Raw genomic sequence first — 17,994 nt, forward strand, 5'->3', positions numbered from 1 at the left:
GGGAAACACAGAACCATTTTTTCGTCGTGTCTCTACTGTAATATACAATTTGTTTTCCTTTAAACAACCAACAAGCATTTTATTCTTGCCCTGATATTTTTTAAAAGATCTGAAACAACATCTCTCCCTCTTAAGAAAATAGTTATGAGAATGGGTAGGTGTGTTCTAGAAACACTTTCTAAAAGTTAAAAAAGGAAAAGCTTCAGTAATGGAGAGTGATGGGGGAAGGACTGGAATTTATTTATTTATTTATTGTATTTTTATATCGCCCAATATGCACATCTCTAGGTGGTGTACAAAATTTAAAATATTTAAAAGTCACAGATTAAAATACATGACACAATTAAAAAATAACATAAAAGTTATTAAAACAAATTATTAAAATTATTAAAATTGATACTAATTAAAATACTGCGAGAACAGGAGAGTCTTGAGGGTCTTCCTGAAAACAAACAGAGAAGGAGATGCTCTTATTTCATCAGGGAGCATATTCCAGAGCCCTGGGGCAGCCACAGAGAAAACCCAGTCCAGGGTCACCACCAAACGAGCTGGTGGCAACTGTAACTAGAGCTCTCCAGAAGATTGTAAAGGGCAGCAGGGTTTATGACAAAGGAGGCACTCTCTTAAATAGCCTGGACCCAAGCCATTAAGAGCTTTATAGGTAATAACCAATAATTTGTACTTCGCCCAGAAACATATCAGCAGCCAGTACAGTTCTTTCAAAACTGATGTTATCTGATCCCTTCATGTTGTCCCAGAGACCAATCTAGCTGCCGCATTCTGTACCAATTGTAGTTTCCGGATTACTTACAAAGGTAGCCCCATGTAGAGTGCATTACAGTAGTCAAGCCTGGAGGTTAGCAGCATATATACAACTGTTTTAAGGTCATTCACCTCTAGAGATGGACATATAGTAGCTGATGTATCAGCTGAAGCTGGTAAAAAGCGCTCCTGGCCACTGCCTCAACCTGAGAAACCAGGGAAAGCTTTGGGTACAGGAGGACTCCCAAGCTACATACCTGATCTTTCAGGAGGAGTGTAAACCCATTCAGAACAGGCAGATCTAAACCATCATTTGGGTCCTGGCCCACCACAGTCATTACCTCAATCTGATTTGTATTCAAATCAAACATATTTGAGTTTGTTATTCCTTATCCAGCCCATTACTGCCTCTAGGCAGGCATTTAGGGAAGATATGCTATTTCCTGATGAGGTCAGCATGGAGAAGTAGATCTGGGTGTCATCAGCATATTGATAACATACAGCACCAAACCTCCTGATGATTTCTCCCAGTGGTTTCATGTAGATGTAGAGGTTAAAGAGCATTGGACACAGTATGTAGCCTTGTGGAACTCCACACTTTAGTTCTCGCTTAGAAGATCAACAGTCTCCAAATGACACCATCTGGAATCTACCAGAGAGGTAGGAATAGAACTATTGTAAAACTGCCACCCAATCCCACCTCTCTTAGGTGGTCCAGAAAGATACCATCATCAATGGCATTGAAAGCCACAGAGAGATTCAAAGGGATCAGCAGAGTCATACTCCTTCTGTTGATAACCAGTCGGAGATCATCCATCAGGCCAACCAAGACAGTATCAACTCCATAGCCCACTCAAAAGCTGGTTTGAAATGGGTCTAGATAATCTGCATCATCCAAAACTGCCTGGAGCTGAACTGAACCACCACCCGCTCAATCACCTTGCCCAACCGTGGACTATTAGAAACAGGTCTGTAATTAGCTAACTCTGAGGGACACTGCAAGGCATTTGTCCAAACATAAGCAAGAGACACAATGGCTTTATACGTCAATGGATCATATGTAACATGAAACCAGAGTTTGGGGAACCTGCAATTTCAATTTGGAACTGTAAATCACACCACAGACGTTTGTCAAACCATGGCCAGCCAAACTCCAGTTGCAGGGGAGGGTAGCCCCTCTCTGCTGCTCAGCCGCTGAGGCTGGTCCCTGCAAGCTCCACAGCCAGACTGCGGGTAGAGTATTGGCACAGCAGGGGAGTGTCTGCGATTGCCCACAATCTCGAAGGGGGCATACCAAACGTAATCTTGCTTTTTCAGAGTGGCAAGGAAATTGTATTTAAATCCCTTTAAATGCCCTGCTCTGCCATGTCATGGCAGCGCTTATTCTGGCAGGGATGGCACCAGTGACTCTTCAAGAGCCCTACACCCTGGTAGACTTGTGGGGAGGGGGTACGGAGGGATATTTCCCCGTTACTCTGGGAATGGAGGGGAACACTGAGACTCCCTAGGAGAGGATATGTAGATGAGAGAGGGTACTGTGGGCGTGTCCCATCATAACCTTGGATGATGTTGTGAGGGGTCACCCGACCAAAGAAGTCCATCGAGACCCAAGAAACATCCTGCTCCACTGGCAGGTTGCTACCAGTGGGCTTGCCTTCTCATGAGAGGGCCAGTCTTCTGAGGAGACCAATGCGGCTGTGAAGGCTCTAGTCACCCCGCGGACTACAAACTCAAGAGTTGAGCCACCCCATCCACCCTACTCAAGGGGGCCCTGCTTCTGTGGACTCCTGACTCTCCATGGTAAAAGATAGAACAGATGCTTGGCAACCTCCCCTCCCCCATTCCCTGTGAAGACTTTTACGTACCCAAAGGTGATCTAGATGCTCCATGTGCCATAGCCTGACCGCATGCACTGAGCGGGGAATCACTGGGATGGACCTTAAAAGCCATTCAGAATTCAAGGGCCCAGTCTGGCATCGAACAGTATGCAGATCTGCTGGTGTGGGGAATTGCGGAACAGGGGAGCCCCCATTTTCAAGTGACTCTGGGAAAGCAGGGTCACAGTTTCAGGGCACTGGCAAAGTTGCACCTGTCCACATGGGCAGGTGAATTGGCAGGGGGCACTGTTTAATAACTACTTGGTGGCAGTTGCCAAGACTTGGGAAACAGTTGCCGAGATACCCGTCCCTACCACTTTCTTCCATAGTGCTTCCTGGATTGATTTAGAGCCCCGATGGTTGGCTCGCTCATGAGAAACATCGGGTTCTGAGACAGAACTTTAAGCCCATTCAAAATTCCTGGGTCTGTTTTGGCATTGTGCCGTATGCAGATCTACAGGTGCGAGGATTCAAGGGAAAGGGGAGCCTTCATTTCTCACTGCCCCGGGACAGTGGGGTCACCTTTCAGGGGCACAGGCAAGGGTGCACATGGTATAATGGGTGGTACGCATGAGAGTACCACTTAGTCTATTTGACAATGTTCCCAGATGGCCCTTCTCATGAGTCAGCATAGGTAGCAAATCCCCCCCTCCCGGGAAGGGGCTGGGCCCCCTTTCCCCAAACCTTTCTGTGTAAAAAGTAGCAATTGGCGGCTCCAGAATCCCTTCTTTGGGCTGCTTTTAACACCCAGCCAAGAGCATCCCTTTCCAAAGCATTTGTGCTGACCGGAGAAACAACGGTTCTGGAACGGACCTTTAAACAATTCAAAATTCCCAGGTCTGGTTCAGCATTGTGCTGAATGCAGATCTACTAGTGTGGGGATTTGAGGGAGAGGGCAACCCCAGTTTCCCACTGTCCCGGGCAGGGGCGTAACTATAATAGGGCAAGGGGAGTCAGTTGTCTGGGGGCCCACTGCCTTGGCGCCCCCCCCTGAGGCAAGTCACATGATTGACTCCCCCAGCTGTGCACTCACCCAGGCTTCCTTCAGTTGTATTCATCCTCCAAAACTGATGTGAGTGTTAAGACCTGGAGCTACCCGAACAGCATGTCATTCTCTAGTACCATTAAATGACTTGCATCGTCCACAATTTACAAAACCTTAAAAAAAATAATTTAGGATGATGTTCTATTGTGGCACATAGGTTTATATATATATTACTATGCTTTTTGTTACCACTATTCAGACTCATTCAAGATTTCTTTACTTCACGAGCTGAGCTTCAGTGAGGGGGTGCATTTTAAAATCTTGTCTCTGGGCCCACTACGACCTTGCTACACTCCTGGCCCCGGGACAGTGGAGTTGCCCTTCAGGGGTGCAGGCAAATAGCAATAGCAATAGCAATAGCACTTACATTTATATACCGCTCTATAGCTGAAGCTCTCTAAGCAGTTTACAATGATTTAGCATATTGCCCCCAACATTCTGGGTACTCATTTTACCAACCTCGGAAGGATGGAAGGCCGAGTCAACCTTGAGCCCCTGGTCAGGATCGAACTTGTAACCTTCTGGTTACAGGGCGGCAGTTTTACCACTGCACCACCAGGGGCTCTATAATATGTACAATATGTGCAAAGGAGCAATATGTGCAAAGGAGCACATATCCACATGGGTGGGCAGACTGACAAGGTGCACGCTCTGACAGCTACTCGGCGGCAGTTGCCAGGACCAGGACAGCACTTGCCAAGGTACTTGGCCCCACAGCTTTCCTCCATAGAGCATCCTGGCTTGAACTCGAGCACCAGGTGGTCTTGCACTCTCACGAGGGAGTGGTCCTTGGAATAATGGGTGGCAAATGCTCAAAAACCAACCAGTACATTTCAAATTAATTCTCATGGACAAGAAGGGTTGCAGAATGCAACAAGAGCACCTCGGATCACCCCTCCCACTCCTCACAGATGGTTCTTCTCATGCGTAAGCCTAGGGACCAATAACTACCCCAAAGGGAAGGGGCCAGGCCCACCCTTCTTCTACCTTTCTATAAAAAAACCCAAGGCATCTGTACAAGGCATCTGTACACCACCTTGGCATCTGTACACTGCCTAGAGATTAACATATCAGGCAGTATAAAAATATGATAAATAAAATAAATAATAAAAAACATAGAGCTTGGCTGCTCCAAGAGCCCTGCTTGGGACTGCCTTTTAAACCCAATCACACACACACACACCCAGCATGCCAAATTTCTCCCTACCAGTGCTGTGATGAGGTGCCCTGCTTATGTTGCCACCTGGAGTATTTGTGCTTGTGAATATATAGCACTGTCGCTTACTTCTTAGGGAGCAAAGCACTTGGCGCCTGTGCTGTCATCCCATCCCCTTTCCCTCCTGCTTGCCAGGTGAGGGGAGCAAGAGACAGAGCTGGAATAGGGAATGCCCATTGAGAGGATGGCAAGGCTGCAATGGGACATGGCCACATCTTTGTTGCTGGGCAACTCCATAGCTGCAGTGCATAGGTGACAGGAGGGACAGTGCTGGTTCTCCAAGAGGTGGCCAGCAGTAAGCACCACTCGCATAAAGCAGCCACATCCCTGGGTGGGTCTACGCTGCCCCTATGATTCTGGTTTGAAAATCGGTGTGAAACTATGGTCATGGCAGTGTTCACTTTGGCAGCCGAACCAGAGGTCTTGGCTTCAAACATTTGTGCAAACCAAAAGTTCAAACTGGAGTTTGCAGAGACAAACCAGAGGTTGCTTTTGCCGCAAAACTGCGGTTTCATTCACTCAGACGTACAGGAGTTCCAACTTCTGCCACATTTAACTCCAGTTTGGCATTATGTCTGAAATGGACCAATACCTGTTAAGAAACTGCAGTAAAGTGCTATTTGGGATAGATCATACAATGAAGGATGGGCTGCGCAAAACATTGGTGATACTTCTAGGTACAAACCAGGCTAAAAGTGTTTGGACTGTATGTAACTTTAAAAATTGAAAAATCAAAACAAAATGCACTACCACAGCTAAAAACCTATTTCACCTCAACTCAGAAGCAGAAGTCCCCTGAGATCATTCCTACTTAGTTTCTTCCATGCAGATCCTTAAATCTGAGCTGCCACATTACAATAGGGTCTGTTGATGTCTCAAGAGAAAGAAGGAGATTGTTCAGAACTCTAGCTGAAAAGTCTTCCTACATGTCCTACAGTTTTTAAAGACAATGGTGTGCTTCTTTCACAGTGTTTATTCAAGCACCTGTTTTCTAACTAGGTTAAAAAAAAAGCAGGCTTCAGCATAAAATGTATTCCAAACACATATCAACCTTTACAACATCTCAGTCAGAACATATATATATATTCTGGACACAGCTATCCTTTTATGGTGTGATCAATTGATATCACTGGCTTTTCCTTCCTCCGTGCATTTGGGACTAGGAGCCATCCGCCAGTCTCTTTTACATGATTTGTGTATGAATATCAATTCTTGAGTGGCAAAGAGCAGACTACATATGATTTATTGTTAGTTTACATACAAGGATATTCTCAGAGACTGCAAGGACTGCATTTTTATTCCAATGCTGTTTTTTTCTGGAGCCTGAAACCTAATCCTCTACAAATATTGAAGTACCTGGTTGATTTTCAGACTTTACTAGACCTGGGTAAGTGGGTGGAGAGCTGGTCTTACAGTAGCAAGCATGACTTGTCCCCTTAGCTAAGCAGGGTCCACCCAGGTTGCATATGAATGGGAGACTACGTATGTGAGCACTGTAAGATATTCCCTTTAGGGAATGGAACTGCTCTGGGAAGAGCATCTAGGTTCCAAGTTCCCTCCCTGGCATCTCCCAGGTCCCCTCTCTGTCATCTCCGGATAGGGCTGAGAGAGATTCCTGCCTGCAGCCTTGGAGAAGCTGCTGCCAGTCTGTGTAGACAATACTGAACTAGATGGACCAGTGGTCTGACTCGGTATATGGCAGTTTCCTATGTTTCTATATCCTTGCTGTCTCCTCACTCATTATTTCAGAGACCTGAGATTCTTAGGATATATGTATTGTGTGGTCTCGTGAGTTTGTATAAGTATCGTATAAATATTTTCTCCAAAATCCAAGAGTTCAGTCCAATCTATGCTCAGACATCTATACCTAGATTCAAATATGTGAACTTATGATGAATGAAATAGAGTTGACACAGATCTGGAAATGGGTAATATAATACACATTTCCCATTCCTATCTTGCAACCATATCCTATGACAGTCTATATAAGGCATTCCACATAAACCATATCTTGTAGCTCAGTGAGTGAGGCATTTCCTTTAAGTTCCCTTATCCAGATACAAATAGACATCTGCCCAAATCCTACCCACACAGTGCATCACACAGACTTGTCAATGCCTTCATTGACTTGTGAACCCTTCTCCCACTCATCGTGGGAAGGCAAATGGTTTATATAATCAACTAAAGCAGCTTTGGAGAGTTGTTTGATTAGAATTATTAGTGCAGTTTTCTTGAACTTTCAGTCTTGTGGAAAGAGTTGGATGCAATACATATCTTCTTTAAAATTAAATTTTCAGTATGGAAAATGAAGAGTCAGATATTAATAGCAAAGAAGTTTAATGTCAAATGGTATAGCAATAAATACAGTATCTGTAACATGATTGCTTCCTTAAGTATAGCTTTCGTGAAACAGGAAAGTGCAGATTTCAAATTCATACACATGTAACAAGTGACCTGATCCAGAGACTGCTGCATGCCATGATCTTTGTACTAAACAGAGGAAGTGCCTCTTCATCCCCAAATGGGTGATTGGCCTTTTTGGAGCTGATATCATCACCTCTTTGGTGTGGTGTGCCCACAGCTCCAAGATGGAATGAGCACTGTGTAGAGCCCAGAATGCTGGATTTGTCATTCTACCCTCCCCCACCAGTACCTTTTGCTCATTATTGATCAGTGTATTTATACTGGGTTGTGCATACATGTTGAAATAGACATTTATCAATAAATCTCATTTTGCTTCTTCTAACTATAGTAAATAACATATGCTGTAAATTGCCGTTTTTCTGTTCTTCTATTTCACACTCTTGTAAATCTCGACAAGTACTTTAAAAGCATTCATTTGGTTTATTGTAACTTGTTAGCATTACATGTAAGGCAGAAATTAATTCCTTCATAATTTCTCCACAAACCATTTGCTACGAATAACCTATCAACAGTTCATTTCTGTATTGACAAAGTCCATGTCACTGGCCTGTTTCACCCTAGCCATAACTGACAGGTTGATACTGATAAAGTTAATTATTTGTTGATAATTTCTAGAAAATACTCCATAATAAAATTATATTCATTCATTCATTCATTCATTCATTCCATTTTTATACTGCCCTTGTCTCAGGGCGGTTTACAATTAAAACAAAACCATTAAAATCAACTAACAATTAAAACAGAGATTATAAAACACCATCAAACAACAAATAAACAATCAAAACAGTTTTAAACCCTGAAAAACCAGGTTACAACATTAAAACCATTTACAACAATTTAAAAACTCTGGATGGCCAGCAGTCATGACAGCTATCTGTTACATCAGGGAGGCGATTCTCACGGTCGGGCAAAATCAGGCTAAGGGAGCCTAGCCCAGTTTTGCCCATGTGTGAGAACCACTCAGCCTGCAGCCGAGCCTGGTCTCACCAAAGTGGGTACCCTGCTGAAGTTACCCTCCCCTAAGCCCCGGCTAGCGGAGTGAGTGCTCTGCTAACCTGGGCTTTCAGATCGTGTGTTGCCACAGTGAGGCTCCGCAGCGTGGCAACGCACGAGTAGACCCCTGACCGGGAGGCTAAAAAGCAGCCTCTCGGCTTGGGTGGTCTCTCCAGCATGCCCTGCACGCTCGCACAGGGCCTGCTGGAACTTCCGGGGGCCACGCAGCCCTCGATCCCCACAGCCCCCGTTGGCTCTGTGATGGAGCCGGCAGTCATGTGCGCTCTGCGGGCGCTTGTCTGCGGGCCCACTCTCCCCGCTCAACCCCATCTGGCGGTTCCCACTGATCATGGGAACCACCTCAGGATATCCTGGAGATGATGTTGGAAAGATAATGTAGGAATTAGGTACAAGGCTTCTCTACACCACCTTTTTTTTAGGAAGGTTAGTTTTCTGGCTAGCATCTGAGTTAGCATTTCATGCTGCAAAGGAATCCTGTGCTTTTAGGATTAAGACCTCTCAAAAGGAGAGGAGGATGATTTGGTTTTATGTAGAGTTGGTCTTCTCCCAGTGAGCTGGTAGGCCAGAGGCATCTGGCTAAAAGGCAAAGCAAAGCTGTAGGTTGGAGAGGTAAGCTGAGATCAACAACTATGTGTGCAAAAAGAGTCAATGAATTATTTGAGATTGGAGCAGAACCTGTCTCCAAGATCTCCCCCATGTGTTAGGTCATGTGATCAGAGCTACATACCTGATAACCATGCCTTTGTGCCAGACAGCCTTGTTGCAACTGGCAGCATTGATGAGCTATTCTGACTCCCTTTTAAAAAAATTTTCCCCCCAATATACCACCCCATACAAAAAAGTCCCTGGGCAGTTTACAATATAAAACCATTAAACCTTAAGATAATTAAAATAATTTAAAATACCATAAAAAAACTCCAGAACCAAAGTTTTAAAACTATGAACTAAAAGCCTGACTAAACAGGTATGATTTTAGGTCCTTCTTAAAATATTCAGAGAACAGGAGACTCTAATTTCATTAGGAAGTGTGTTCCAGAGTCCTAGGGCAACTCTAGAAAAGGCCCAGTTTCGAGTTGCCACCAGTTGAGCCGGTGGCAACCGCAACTGGACCTGCCTAGATTATCTTAACAGGCAGTGGGGTTGATGAAGAAGAAGGAGCTCTCTTAAATACCTTGGTCCCAGCCATTTTTCACGTTTTATGAGCCTTGTTCATAAGTCATAAAACTGTGGATGCTGTGCCCAGATACAGTACCAAGGTATTCAGCATTCTCAAATATTGTTTTTTTACATTTAATATTGACTACATTTTTATGCCACTTTTCTACCCAAAGCATAACAAACACAGAGAAATATCATTTCAAACACTATTCAGATCATACTGTATCCTGACAAAGTGAGTTCAGAGTGGCCACTAAAATTACAGTGGAGGGCTGAAAAATTGGCTCAACATCTGGCAAACTCTTGCCTACAGAAAAAGTGTCTACTGCTTGGCAAAGGGCTGCCAGAGAAGGGGGTTGCTGGATCTAAGGGGGGGGGGTCCATAACCTCAGTGCCACCACCATAAGAACATAAGAACAGCCCTGCTGGATCAGGCCCAAGGCCTATCTAGTCCAGCATCCTGTTTCTCACAGTGGCCCACCAGATGCCACTGGAAGCCACAGGCAGGAGGTGAGGACATGCCCTCTCTCTTGCTGTTACTCCCCTGCAACTGGTACTCAGAGGCATCCTGCCTTTGAGGATGGAGGTGGCCTATAGCCCTCCGACTAGTAGCCGTTGATAGACCTCTCCTCCATGAAGTTATCCAAACCCCTCTTAAAGCTATCCTGGTTGTTGGCTGTCACCACATCTTGTGGCAGAGAATTCCACAAGTTGATTATGTGTTGTGTGAAAAAGTACCTCCGTTTGTTGGTCCTAGATTTCCCGGCAATAAATTTCATGGGATGACCCCTGGTTCTAGTGTTATGGGAGAGGGAGAAGAATTTCTCTCTATCCACTTCCTCCACACCATGCATAATTTTAAATAAGAAATTGTGAGGCATCAAGAAGGCTATGTATCAGGTCTCTCCCATGTGAATATCTGAGGGTGTTGAGACCTGAAGAGACTTCTAACCCATGGGGTATGGGGTTCTCTTGTTTCTGAGGTATTGAGTGTGGATTCTATGATAGCAAATGAGATTTTCAATGAGACACCATGAATCCACTCTAATATGCTATCATAGAATCCACACTCAATACCTCAGAAACAAGAGAACCCAGAACCCCATGGGTTAGAAACCCATGGTGGTGGTTGGCACCCTATGTGCACTACACCACCACTCGCTCTGGGCCACCCCAGCAGCCCCCAAGTGCACTTATGGGGCTGCTGAAAGCTCCATTATAACTTATTATGAGGAAAAACCTTAAAGACGCGTAAACTTCAACAATTAACCAAAAATCACCCTTTTCCCCAATTCCTTTCAAATAATTCAGGTAGCTTCCTTGCCCACCCTAGGAACTACCACCCACCACACTCCACTCTACGACACCCCTTTCCCCCCGACGTGAAGCTATACATTTGCTGCAATCCTCATTATTCTCTATGAGGAATTCAAAAATACTTTAACAATTCACCAATAATCAGAGGACTGTCCAATTGCCTTGGGATTTTTTGGGTGGTAGGCACCCCTGCCTGTCTACAACCCACCCCGCTTTTGTGCCCCTAGGTGCTCCACAATAGGGGATATGGACTGGTTCGGGTCCCATTATACTCTATGAGAAAAATAATTAAAATATTTCAAATATTCATAAAATATCATAGGGGTGTCTGATTGCTTCAGGGTTTGCATGGTTGTTGGCACCCATGGGTGCTCCACAATAAAGAATAATGGCCTGGTTGAGTCCCATTATATCCTATGAGAAAAAAAATAAAAATATTTTTCAAAAATTCATAAAAAATCGTACGAGTGTCCAATTGCTTTGGGGTTTGGGTGACAGGTACCCCTGGGTGACAGCTACCATCCTAGCTACTTTTGGATCCGAACCGAACCAGGGGGTGGTTCGGACAAAACCAAAACCGAACCACCCCCTCCTGGTTTGGACCCGGTTCGGATCCGAACCGAACCAGATGAACCAGTTTTGTGCACATCCCTAATATTCTTTGATGCACCTGTATAGTCTAGTTTTCATTATAATCAGCCTTGCATACAATAGGCTATTTATACCTCATCCTACCCAGGAAAGACGATCAGACGAAGTGCATTCCATGCCAGCCCATCCGGGTTCTTCTATTCAGCAAAAAGACAAAAGAAATATGCCTCTGAGACACGTTTCGGGATATAAGTATCCCTGACTCCATGACCCAGTGTGTTCCCCTTTCCATCCTACTGGGGACTCCATTGTGTGCTCCCTTGTGCTTTACACTGGGGACTCAAACTGCAAGACATCTTTGTTCTCCCTTTGTGCTTTACACTGGGGACTCCACTGCCACAAATATTCCCCTCTCCAATGGTGCCACCTGAGCGGAAATCACTACCTACCTGGCCAATTCGCTGCCCTCACGCCAAGGCTCAGTCCATTGTGCCTGGTTTTAGATTGCTTCCCCTGCTGATCTATCCAGCTGGCCTCACGCTGGAACCTTCCTCATGAGGAACCCACTAACTCCTTCAACTCTTCTGCTCCCCACTTTGCCTCCCTAGATGGATGCTAGTCTCTAGCTACCCGAGTCAAATCTTCGTGAGGACAGGTGATATAACCTCTTGCCCGCCTCCTTTAGGGCTGAATCTATCCTTTTCTCTTATTTCTGAAAACGTATTTCCGCTATCTTAAAGTAATTCTCTCTAGCCCACCTGGGAACCTACACATAATTCGGAACTTCAAGCTAAATGTGCCTTACAATAGTCTTTTTAAATACATATTTGTATTGCTTTTACATTAGGACCACCTAGTAACTTAGTTGTACTATCTCTCTCTCTCTCTCTTTATTTTATTTTATTTATTTGATTTCTATACCGCCCTTCCAAAAATGGCTCAGAACGGTTTACATTAAAACAAAACTAAAATCAATTAACTATTAAATTTTAAAAAAACTGTATAAACAACATAAAACCATTATTTAAAAAATTAAAACAGTTTTTAAAACCCTGGAAAACCAGGTCAAACATTTACAGTTTAAAAACCGTGGAAGGCAAGGCCAAAAAATAGGTCTTAAGGGCTCTCCTGAAGGCCAATAATTAATTCAGATTACAGATTTCTGCTGGAAGTGCATTCCACAGTCCAGGAGCAGCTACAGAGAAGGCCCGCCTCTGAGTCACCACCAGATGTGTTGGTGGTAACTGAAGACGGACCTCCTCCGATGACCTTAACGTGTGGTGGGGATCGTGAAGAAGATGGCGCTCTCTAAGATAACTCGGACTTTTATTATTTTTCTTTCAATAGACTCCTTTTTGATTTTATTAAAACCTCTCTCTCATGCCAGTTTCTAGAGTTCAGACGCTTGCACAAATTAAAACTGCTTGGAATTGTCTCTCCTTTTGAGCTACATTCCCCTGAACTGGGGGTGCTGACCAAATACCCCGAGGCAGTTCCATCAACAGCAAATAAAAGAAAACACATGATCAGTGATAATTCTACAGGACTATATTAACCTGTAAGAAATAATTTCTGTGTAAGAAATTGAATTTGGATGTGGTGCCACAGATCTGAGAGAAGGGACTTTAATAAATACTGAGGGACTGCATGGAAGACTCCCATACTTAATACTAATTTAAAAATGGTAATGTGTGAAAAAGCACAATACCAAGGAGTTAATGTAATCATCATCAATTAAATTAGCATATGCCCTATTGAGATGGATAACGGAGTACTTACACTAATTTATCTCTAGCCATTTGCAAAATTACGTGCTTGGCTACTCTCCAAATATGCAAAAGAAGTTAAAAAAATATTCTATGGGAAATATCAAACATTTAACATTGAATTCTTAGAGACTGAATTGATGGGAGTCTGACTGTCATCACAGAACCAGTGAAATAATGCCATTGTAGCAACCATTAGTGGGGCTGAGATATCAATGTTGGGACTGGTGAGACTATTACATTTTGCAGAGGCTCTCTGAGTGACTTTGTAATAACTAGGGACTAATGGGTACCCTAATATAATGAAAATGATGTATTACAGTTGGAAACATGATCAAAGACCAATCTCTTTCCCTTTCCTAACTCCCCACCCACTCAACAAAAATGAAGAAAAGGCATGAGTAGGGGGTATAAAAACTTGAATCAACAGGAGAGCTGGTCTTGTGGTAGCAAGCATGACTTGTTCCATTAGCTAAGCAGGGTCCATCCTGGTTGCATATGAATGGGAGACTTGATGCATGCACACTGTAAGATATTCCTCTTAGGGGATGGAGCCACTCTGGGAAAAGCAGAAGGTTCTACATTCCCTCCCTGGCATTTCCAAGATAGGCCTGAAAGGGACTCTTGCCTGCAACCTTGGAGAAGCCACTGCCAGTCTATGTAGACAATACAGAGCTAGATGGACCTATGGTCTGACTCTGTATATGGCAGGTTGCTATGTTTCTCTGTTCCTAGCAATAAATAAATGTGAAAAGCTTAAGCAGCTCTGAATACCAAGTGCATCAGTTTCAGGGGCCTTGGCATATTAGATCACAAGATTCTAGGCCTAGGAGAACTTTATAAAGTCACATGTTCTATCCTTTCAGCCTTTAAGCAAGGTGGATTCATTAGATGAACTTAGGTTATATTCCTTAGATGGAACATTGTCTTTTGCCCAGAATATCTCTGTATGATTCAGGAAATTGTCAGTAGGTTTACTAAGGGAAGTTAAACCGGATCAAAGGTGTGACTTACATATCTAAGCTTGTTAGGCAGTCTGATCAGTCAGCCATTCACTCAATATTTGGCATATACATCTGAAAACCTTTGCAGACATTCTGGTACAAGTTTTTTTTAATAACAGAAATCTGCCTGCTTCTTATACAACCTGCTTGGGGGGGTTGTGGACTCTTTTTCTTTGGAAGTTTAATGATGGATGGGCCATTTGATACAAAATAAGATAAAGAAATAAAAATATGATAGATATTTATCTATCTATAGAGATGGGTGAACTTCCCTAATCTCAATTCAAAATGGGCTCATTTGTTCTGGGCTCATTCCTTCTGAGCATTTTCAAACAATTCTTGAAAAATGTTTTCTAAAATTACAGAAGGATGTGGCCCATTCAAAATGTTTTCCTGCTGGCTCTCTATCCAACAACTTGGATTCCCTGCAACTTCCCTGCAACTAGGTCTCCTCCTCCTCGGCTTCCTCTTGTGAGCCTCTTCCCCCAAATTTATCTGGCTGCAGCAGCAATGCAGGGAGACCAATAGGACACCTGGAGGTCATTCACACAATCAAAAACTGTGTTCTACCTGGGTTTGAGAGCTGTGTGTGCTCCCAATTCTTGACTGTGTGGAAGCAATGTAAGAGGAAGACCTGGGTAGAAGTGACTGTGTGAAAGCAAAGAAGGAGGAAAAGCTACCTAGGCTTTCCTCCTACCTTGCTTCTACACAATAACTTCTACCCAGGTTTTCCTCCTACCTTGAACATAAGAAGAGTCTTTTTTTTAAACAAAAAGCTTTTTAGCATCTTGGCTAGGAGGCTTCTGGCACTGGAATATAAGCTATACGCTGAATCTCATCTGAATCCTTTGCACCCTTGAATTTTAAAGAATGGCGTTTGCCGAACCGGATACTGCCCAGCTCCCATCGGCCATTCACCAGGAGTCATTTTAAAAGCTGCTCTGCAACCTCTTTGATTTTAAGTGCCAGCAGTCTGGTTCCATCTTGGTTCAAGTGCAGCCCATCCCTTTTGTACAGGCCTTGCTTGCCCCAAAATGTACCCCAGTGCCTAACAAATCTAAACTCCTCCTCTCAGCACCAACATCTCATCCACGCATTGAAACCCCTCAGCTCTGCCTGTCTCACTCTACCTGCGCGTGAAACAGGTTGCATTTTGATAAGGCTACCTTGGGGGTCCTGGACTTCAAAATGCTACCTATCAGCCTAAATTTGGCTTCCAGGACCTCCCGACTACATTTCCCCACATTGTTGGTGCCGACATGCACCACTACAGCTGTCTCCTCCCCAGCACTGCCTAAGACCCTATCTAGATGCTGCGTGATGTCTGCAATCTTCATACCAGGCAGGCAAGTCACTGTGCGGTCAACACATGGGTCACAAACCCATCTCTCTATACCTCTGATGATTAAATCACCCACTACAAGGAGGCCCCCACCCCCCGCAGGAGTATCCCTGTGTGAGAGGGTATGGGCTCATCTTCCACAGAAGGGATCACTTCTAAAGGAGCATTTCCCTCTTTCTCAGACTGATGTCCTTTCCCCCCCGAGACCTTCATTCTCCCCGACAGCAGAGTAGCTGTCAGCCCTGGAGTGGGATGCCTGAAGGTCTCATCCACATGCCTCTCTGTCTCTCTGAGCTTCTCCAGATTCTCCAGAGCTTCCACACAACTGAAAATTGAGAGCACACACACCTCCCAAATCCAGGTAGAACACAGTTTTTGATTGTGTGAATGACCTCCTGCTCTTTGGGCCTTCATTGGGCTCAAACATCTTGCAAAAAGGAAATTTCCACTGCAAAGATTTCTAGGAATTGTAGTTTTCCAGAGCTTCTGAGTCTTCTTAATAGTCCTGAATACAACTGAATGTTTGCATACCTCGGAAGTCTAGGAGAGAAATAACCTCAAGGACCTTTAGGCCGAACAAACATTTTAAATCTATGTAATCAAGTTTTTCATTTGTCTAGGCAAACTTGAAACTACGTCAGTCATTCTTTTAAAATAAATGCATATTTATAGATTAAATATTTTAATCTATATAATCAAGTTCCTCATTTGTCTAGGCTTGAAACCATGTCAGTCATTCTTTTGTAAATGCCAATTAAACTTCTGAAAATAAATATTGTAGACAAGACATTTCACTCCGTTTGCCTATACGTTGACATTAGGCATTTAGTCTCAGAGCAGAGGTCACTAAGACAGAGAATATCAGTATTCAGGAACGAAGAAAATAGCTTTTAATTAGATCCTTACCTCAAGCCACAGCTGTGAGGGATGATTTACAGGTATCCAATGATACCCCCAAGATACATGTTACTTTTTGTGTAGTAACATTAAGCTACACAGTTGCTGATTGGATGGTGGAACCCTGGAGGCAAAATGAAGATTGGTAATTGTAGTTATTTGCTTAGCATCATGGGATTCATGCACTTGATACTTGCTCTGTCTAATTTCTGTGCAATTGAAAGAATATCCTCAGGAATCAAGCACATTGCACATTTGTTTGTGCAACTGAAATGTTCTAACATGCCCTGACATTCAGTATTTGTTGTCATGCAGTTTTAAATAAATGGATGACATTTCACAAAAGTATTTTCAAGCACGCAAGCATATTTGTACAAGGGAGAGCTACACTTTTGTCTGTTAAATTACAGCAAATTATATCCAATTACCATTTTCATTGTCAAATATGTTATGGTATGCCAATTTAAAAGCAAAATACTGTCAAAAGAACTGAGAATATGTTACAGATTTAGTGAGAAAGCAGCTTTAGGTGAGAAAGAGCATCCTAGCTTAGTTAAAATATCTGTTTACATATTTTGGGAAAATGTAATATGATTTAAGCCTTTGCAGGGCTGGCTTAAACAAACACATGGGATCCTTATTTTCCCTATGTGATTCATGCAATTTAGGAAACAGGACAGAGAAATCTTTAAGAGTACCAGGCTGCATTTCCATAACCACGGTGAGTTGTGCCACTTAATAGTGCAGGGAGAGCATTATCTATATATTTATTTCTCTAAGACGTACCCGTGGCTAATCCCAAGTGTGGCAGCTCTCATGAGAGTTCATGAGCAGCTGCTGATTAGCCACAGGGATGGGGAGTTGCGCCGGCTGGCTAGAGGGGGAAAAAAAGATGGTGGGGGCTGGCAGGCAGAGAAAACAGTGGCGGGTGGAAGGAGGCGATGGAGGAGGGGAAGCAGCAGCCCTGGAGGGCAAGCGGTGGCCAGGCAGGCCACAAAAGATAAGTGGCGGCCAGGCTGGCCGCAAGGGAGAAATGGGGGCCCAGCTGGCCAGCTGCAAGGGAGAAGTGGCACTGAGGGAAAGGGTAAGCCAGGCTGCCAAGGGAGAACAGACTGGGGGGGGCAAATGAGAGGAGAGACAGGGAGAACTAGGGGCACAGATGCTCTGTGCCAGGTCAGCTAGTACATTTTAATGGTTCTTGGCATCAACGTGCTCATTGGCAGAGGTGCTTTGAGGACCAGGTCACAGGGATCTGGCCCAGTCCTCAACCACCTGGCGAGGGCCTCCAAATGCTCCCCTCCGTAGTGCTGGCAGCAGTGGCCATCTGTGCAAGCTGCCGCAGTAATGTGTGAATTGTGGGTGGGGACGGGGCTGCTTTGCAGCCGCCGCAGGACTTGGGAGCAGCCACTAGGCTTGACCACTCGGCTTCCTTGCAGTACTCATGAGGAACGATGCTCTGGAACTCCTCACAGTTCTTAAGGGCCACTGGGCCAAGAGGTCGAGCCCAGCGACTGCCACCAGGTCCAGAGGGGTGGGGGAGGCCTGCTTGGCTCACCCCCACACTTCCAGCCATGCCCATGG

At 44.3% G+C, this 17,994-nt stretch overlaps 1 long non-coding RNA gene across 1 annotated transcript in view; it reads right to left on the reverse strand.

Annotated features, from left to right (window-relative positions):
- LOC128351826 (uncharacterized) overlaps nucleotides 1-17,994 on the reverse strand; it is a 59,063-nt gene that overhangs the window by 24,456 nt on the left and 16,613 nt on the right. Inside the window, exon 3 of the long non-coding RNA XR_008320064.1 lies at nucleotides 16,423-16,537. This is a non-coding gene — a long non-coding RNA (uncharacterized LOC128351826). The remainder of the gene's footprint in view (nucleotides 1-16,422; nucleotides 16,538-17,994) is intronic.

This window comes from Hemicordylus capensis, chromosome 3 (assembly GCF_027244095.1).
Source record: "Hemicordylus capensis ecotype Gifberg chromosome 3, rHemCap1.1.pri, whole genome shotgun sequence".
In the NCBI taxonomy this organism is placed as follows: Eukaryota; Metazoa; Chordata; class Lepidosauria; order Squamata; family Cordylidae; genus Hemicordylus; species Hemicordylus capensis.